The sequence below is a fragment of the Lycium ferocissimum genome, unplaced genomic scaffold (genome assembly GCF_029784015.1).
Source record: "Lycium ferocissimum isolate CSIRO_LF1 unplaced genomic scaffold, AGI_CSIRO_Lferr_CH_V1 ctg24369, whole genome shotgun sequence".
NCBI lineage: Eukaryota > Viridiplantae > Streptophyta > Magnoliopsida > Solanales > Solanaceae > Lycium > Lycium ferocissimum.
This window is the reverse complement of record NW_026721590.1, coordinates 1-6,913: the sequence shown is the minus strand read 5'-3', so window position 1 is coordinate 6,913 and position 6,913 is coordinate 1. Positions and strand designations below refer to the sequence as shown.

The 6,913-nt window shown below is 37.7% G+C and overlaps 1 long non-coding RNA gene across 1 annotated transcript; it reads right to left on the bottom strand.

Annotated features, from left to right (window-relative positions):
• Positions 1 to 2,188: 2,188 nt before the first annotated feature.
• Positions 2,189 to 4,282, bottom strand: LOC132043433 (uncharacterized). The gene is made up of 3 exons (XR_009411803.1): positions 4,103 to 4,282; positions 3,688 to 3,745; positions 2,189 to 2,619 (listed from the first exon to the last, which is right to left on the bottom strand). It is a non-coding gene; the product is annotated as an uncharacterized LOC132043433 (long non-coding RNA).
• Between the last annotated feature and the right edge of the window lie 2,631 nt (positions 4,283 to 6,913).

Below are 6,913 nucleotides of genomic sequence, written 5' to 3'. Positions count from 1 at the left end.
ACCGTATTTGTCTTTACCTTCGATTCTTCAATATTGTGAGACACAAGATCATGTAACTCTGTCATAGGAGAGTTTCTCCTTAACTTAGTGACTTGTTGATCTTGTGGAATTTGAATTATTACCTGCTCATCAGAATTATTAACATTCTCCTTCCTTAATGGGAGATCACTTTCCTGTATTTGCCCCAAACTACTGACCATATTAGTATCCTCTATCAATCCTGGCTACTTATCAAAGTCTCCCGAAGGTTGATCCTCCACCTGTCTTGTAGTATTGAACAATTCTGATCTATCATCAATGCACGAATCTGATTTATCATCATGTGAAACAAATGCATCCACCTCTGATAGTTCAGTGGTAAAGACAAAGATCTGAATTCCTTTAGGTGCATTGGCTTATTCATTATCCACATCCAAATGAAGATTACCATCTGCCTCACACATAGAACCTGAATTTTTTGGCTCAGGAGCTGCATCAGTTAAATCCTGGTGTTCTGCACATTCAACATTCTAAACCAAACTTGAGTTATTAAAATTTTCCAACAGAATCCATTCTATCTCCCCATTGATGTGAAATTTCATTTTGAGTAAAACTTTCCACACATTGTTCAGTATGAACTTCATCATTTACCATTTTTGTGTCTTGTTCTACCTTAGTATCAATAATTTCCTGAGACGCCTTCACAACTTCTTCCTCCACCATATTACCAAGCATCTCATTTTGAGAGACAATGTTCTCATTAATGACTTTAGTGGTCCGTTCCTCTTCCTGCAAAGCATCAAGCTTGTTGTGAGTAATTACCTCATTAGATTGTTGTGCTTGTTGCTGACCCTTCTCCTCAGAAGCTTTTGGTGAGGCTGAACTATCAAAAACTATATTATCTTTGACAACATTCCAATTTTCACGATCTCCAAGCCCTTTACCACTGGATAGTATTCTAGCATTAAACCTCCTTTTGTTGTTATAAACGTCTTCCATTTCTGTACAGTTTTGGAGGTTTGAGGAGCATCACTAGCCATCACTTCTTTTCCTTTCTCAGAATTGACTTGCCTTTCCTGATCAACTATAGTTACCTAATTAGTAACCTTATCATCACATACCTTCAACTCTTTTCCTTTCTCGTGATTCTCATTAATGACCACATCTTTTTCCAGATATGCTAATTCAGGATGCATATTCCAAAGATTCATCTTCACAATGACCTTGCAACTTACATTCACAATAATATTTTGGTATAATCATATATAATCTTAACCTTGTCCACCCTAATCTCATCTGTTATATCATCTTCAATTTCCGTAGTCACAAAAGAAGGGATATTTGCTAATAAATCTACCAATACTTTAACTCGAGCACAACTAGGCCTGGTTCTATTCTCAGTTACTGTGCCCAAGTGCAAAGGGATTCCAACAGCAGAGGCAAGAGAGAACAAGGATTCTTTTACAAAAAAAGTTGGCCTCAGATCTGGAAAAGAAATCGATGAAATCACCTTTGATGTTTCTTCATCAATATTGAATTTAGTATCATATATTAATGGTCTCATTTGATATGAACTCGACTATATATAGTATGCCCCCTTCGAATATAGATTGACAAAGTCCTCCATGAGAGATAGAAGTATTAATACATGTCTATGCCTAAACAAACCTATTTCACATTAACCTTTGATCCAACATTGTGCCGGAATAATAGTCCTTAGTTCCTCCATCTCTGGCTAAACATAGGAAAATTTTCCAATAACCGCGTGTTGGAGCTTTTGCAATACTTCTATTTGTTCCACGTCTTTTTGCTTCCATTGTAGAACTGGCACTCCATTGCAACATGTGACTGCTTTCAAAGGGATATTTGACGTAGGTTTAGGGTTTTGCATGGGGTTCATGGTGTTTGCTTTGAAGAATTCATTATTTTTGAGTTTTGGAACATTCGGTTGGGCCTGAGCAATCTCGATGGTTGTGTTATGTTAATTAGAGGTCTGGCCAGCCGCTTGAGATAGTTGACTCGTGGTCGTGGTGGCCGTCTCTCCGTTAACGGCTAGAAAGGAATTTGGGTTTTCCTGTAGGGTTTTGACCTAGAGAGAGCTTTTGTAATAGTTTTAAATACATTGCATATGTTAGTCTTGAATTCTACATATGTTGCTAAAGTTATTGTCACACCCCAACCTTGGGGGGGGTGTGGTCGGTACCCAGCACCCGAAGGGCCGAGCGAACCAACTGTGATATCTGAATTCTGTAACGTGAATCATAGGCCGACAAGGCCGCTGAATAAAAATTGTAAGAAGTATATCATAACAACCTGCAAGCAGAAAAGGCCCAACAACACATATATGCATAACTAGGGCCGACAAGGCCACAACCGAGAAAGACAACTAGTCAGAAGGCCGGCAAGGGCAAACACAATACCTGTACACTGACTGATAGTCTGTAAGCCTCTAAGAGCACTAATATGCAACAACTAGTCGGGAAAGTGGCCCTGACGTACCCATAGCCATACTATTTATATACATATATGCATGCATCCTATTTAATGACTCTGACCAGTAATTCCGGAGAATGGAGTGCGAACATCCCTGCTGAACTTTGGTATCTTACCGAGAAAGGTACAATAATCCGTCTATCGTACCTGTGGGCATGATGCCCAGCATAAATGCATGGCATTTAAATATGTACCGAGTATGTAAGCAAAAGAAGCATAAACGTAACATAAGCATAAAGAGATCTGTATAACTTGGGAAAAGATGTAGAGACAACCTAAAACTCTGAACGAGACCACTGAGGGCGACCATAATCATGACATAAATGTAAATGCATGCCCGTAAAATCATTCCTCATTGTGGAGGCATATATCATATCATATAACAATAATAAATCCCTCTGTGGGGTGAGCTCATCATCATAACATCATCTCTGCCCAACTGATCAGTGGCAATGCATAGCTACGTGCCTACTCGGCCGCCTACAACACGGCTCAGTAAAGAAAGAAACACATCTAGGTGCACATATAAGTGCCTACCCGGCCGACTATAGCGTGGCTCGGTAATGAAAATAAATACATATATATAAGTGCAATGCAAGACTGACCTCAGAAGAGTATAATAAAAAGAGTCGGAGTGACCTATCGTCGTTAGCCTCCGACTATCGTTATTGTCGCTACGTTTATCATTATTTGATCGTTAGGCCAAAGAAGTAAAAGTACAAGGAAACATCTTGTTATGAATTATTCATGAAGCCAAAGTCTCTTATGAAATATGATCGACACAACTTTTTATCGGAAAGAGTGTAGTTGCCAACGAGGTTCGTCACCTTGGAGCAATAGACAAGAAGATAAGGATTAACTTAATTAAAGGAAGTACAATCAACTCAACTTTGATGTGAAGAGTACTATAACTAATATCATTCTTCATTCGATAAACAAGAGGGATACGAAATATGAAAGGTACTTCAATACAAGCTATTCATGAGAAAAGAGTAAAAACCATTTTGGGGACATAATCGACACAAGTTGAACTGAAAGTCTTTTAATCGATAGCCAAAAGGATATGTGGACCATAATTTGGTACAAGTGATAGATGAGTATGTGTCAGCTCAATTATCATGGAATGCGATCGATCCAAGTTAGCGGAACAACTTTTCAATGTAAGGTCATTTGAAATCTAGTCATGCCACAAAGAGAATAGAAATCCCTACATACCTCGTCGATTGGAGTTATACACATTTCCATAAGCTTCTAACACTTTATAACTGACTTCCTACAAGATACAAACAATTCGAGATCAACTTTGAGCATATAGCCAATAAAAATCTTCATTTAGGCATTTTATCGAGCAATTCGTAGGCACGAGTTTGTAAGCTCTTTTGTAGGGTAGCTTCTTGTAAAACATGACCAAAAACCTAATTTTATACTCCTCCTTACTACCATGATTCGATCCTTACCATCATAACTCCAAACAATACAACAAACCCAACACAAATAGCTCAACAATTTAGCCATGTCTATAGAAGCTTCAAGTTTTAACCATAACTTATTCATATGGGATTTTCCCTCCATTTTATTAGGTTTAATTACTTGTAAGGCTCAAAGATATGAAGGGAAGGTAAAATCATACCTCAAAAGTTGAATAATACTTTGCAACTTAAGTTATTTCAAGACGAAGCTTTCTTTCGAAAATCGAAATAACGAGAAATCTACGATTCTATGATTGTCATGTGATTCCTTATGTTGTAATCACTTGATTTGCCTTTGAACTTAGTTGTGATTGATGGAGAACAAATTTGGGAGAGTATAAGGGCTGTTCTAGGGTTAATATTGATGAAAATGAGGGCCTAAAACGTTGGGGACTTTATTTATATCACTTAAGTTGGGCCCACTGCCCTGTGGTAGTTTGCACCCTTAGACGGAAATGCTGATTTCTCTCTACTCGGGCGTCGTATTGAGATACGGTAAAATGAAATGGAAACTATACTCGTAGACCTTAGATTTGGTAGGTGGATCACCCCGTAACTCTAAGTAGATTGACAGAAAATCTCCGAGACATCTGACCCAAATTTCAGTGAAATTTACAAGCTTAATGCGACGCTCTTTGTCGACTTTTGCATTACAACTCATTTGACTTCCAAAATTAACAAGAGACCATTATACAATTCAAATACTTCATGTCATTACTTGCTTAGCATGTGAAGAACTCCTAATCTCACCCAAAAGTACAAGTTATCGTATTCCCAACTTGCCGACTTTTGACGAAACTCATGCTTCTTTGATTCATTCACCCTCCAAATCTTTCGCTACTTACTAATATTATTTAGAGACTCTTGTAACCATTTTAATTAATAAAATCAATCCCTTTTATACTCAACATAATTTCTTTTGAACTTGCATCGACTAACTCATGATGCGACTTTAACGTGCAAAAAAATCTGGGGTGTAACAGTTGTTCTTCCTAGAAAATATATTGACAGGTGAGATTAATTGTTTTCCTTTTCCTTCAATGTGCTTTCACATTTGGAGAGACTAAATTTATATTTTTCTAAAAACAAAATTGTTATATCCCGTATTTTGTGCATTGGGAAGTTTCGGGCTAACCATGAAAAGTTAAGGACAAGACTATTCCGGGATACGAGGTTAAGAATTTTGATATCCGATTTTGTTTCAAGGCAAAAATTGCTTATGATTTTATTGGCATGGAATATTAAGGAAAACTTGGGGTTAAAAGTGAAATTATAGAAAGTCATTAATTTTCATGCAATGGCCATGGTTGGCCGTGTGGTGTGGGCCCCCTCCCCCCAAGTCTTGGCCAAATTTAATTAGCTTAAATTATGTGTGGTACATGTGTTCATCTTATATTTGTAGGGGCCTTAGTTATATATATGTGGTGGATGACTAGCACACATATTAGTCATCTTTTCAACTCTAGAAATATGGAGAAAAAAAAAGGGGGGGGGGGGGGGAGGGGGGGAGTATCAAGCTAGCCAAAATTGGTGCCAAGAAAAATTGCCCAAAAAAATTATTTCTTCTAGCAATTCAACTCCTTAGAAGGTGTATAACAACATGAAGTAGTTGTTGGAGCAAGCAAAGTCTTTGTTCTTGCAATTCTCAACCCTAGCCAAGTTGAAGAGTTAAGTGGAAAAGGTAAGTTTTAATCCTCTTTTCATATGTTATGGATGGTTCATGTGTGTTGTAAGATGTAGAAATGGATGAAATTCATGAATTCTTGTGTATTGATGTTGAGCCATGGAGTGGGTTGTTTGGTATGACAAGGATGAACAAATTTTATTTAGTGTTTTGATTGTTATTGTTGTGGATTCTATGATGTAGAATGAAGGTTTAATGATTCAAGTTGAATTTGTAATTGTATGGGCTGTTTTGGAAGTTAATGTAATTCTAATATAGTTTCTTGAATTTATGGGAATGATGTTGTTAACATGCGGATTATTGATGTAGTTTATGAATTTGGAAGAAAGAAATGTGTTGTTGATGTTCCTATGGAAATTGGAAGGTTTCGGGTTTGGGGTATGTTGGTTGGGCCGTTTGGAATGTTGTGTGGATTGTTTAAAATATTCTCGAATTTTGTCGAATGGTTTCGGATTGGTATTTGGATGTATGAGCATTGAAGTTGGCTTAATGGTATGTGGTGATTTGAATATAAATGGAATTTTGTCGATTATGTAGAAAAGAGTTACTAACGTTAGAATGCGTTTTGAATGACTTGTTGATGTTGTTAATATGGTTGTTGGTATTGTTGTTGAAGAATTGGCCGAGTTAAATTCTCGGGGTTGTTGAATTTATAGGGGAGATGCTGCCCAAATTTCTGTAAATGAAATGTTAACTTAGAATTGGATTTCTAAGCGCTTATGACTAATGTTTGGTGCCAAATGATGTGATTGTAGATTTGAGAAGCCGAGACTTAAGTTTGGATTAGCTTAGGAAGCGGACAAGGTATGTAAAGCCTAACCTTTCTTTCTTTTGGCATGTCTTAGTTGTAAGTAGGCTGCGCTACGAGCCTCGGGTAACTCCATTCTTGCGATCCGAGCATGTCTACGATTCGTATTCATTTCTTAATGTTGGCATTTGTAATGTACTAAAATAATGGCCCTTATGTCTTTGGTACGATTGGATTTCAAAGTTTGCATAAAAAGTTTTGTTCCTAAAAGGTTCTATGTCGAAAAAGGGCCGTAACTTTCGTAGACAGATCCGGATCGCCTCGATATGCTCGTAGAAGGTTCAGTAGCGTATAATGACTATACCTTCCATAGGCGGGCTCGGATTGGGTTGACGCTCGTCCATGGGTCCCGCGACCTTCTTTGTATAGTTCTAACGACTTTTGAAAGAACTTGGCATCGTATCGTCTTAACCCCGAGCGTCGGTGCCTCGCCTCTGAGGTCTATAATGACGATTATGTTCTCGATCTCCATAAGCTACT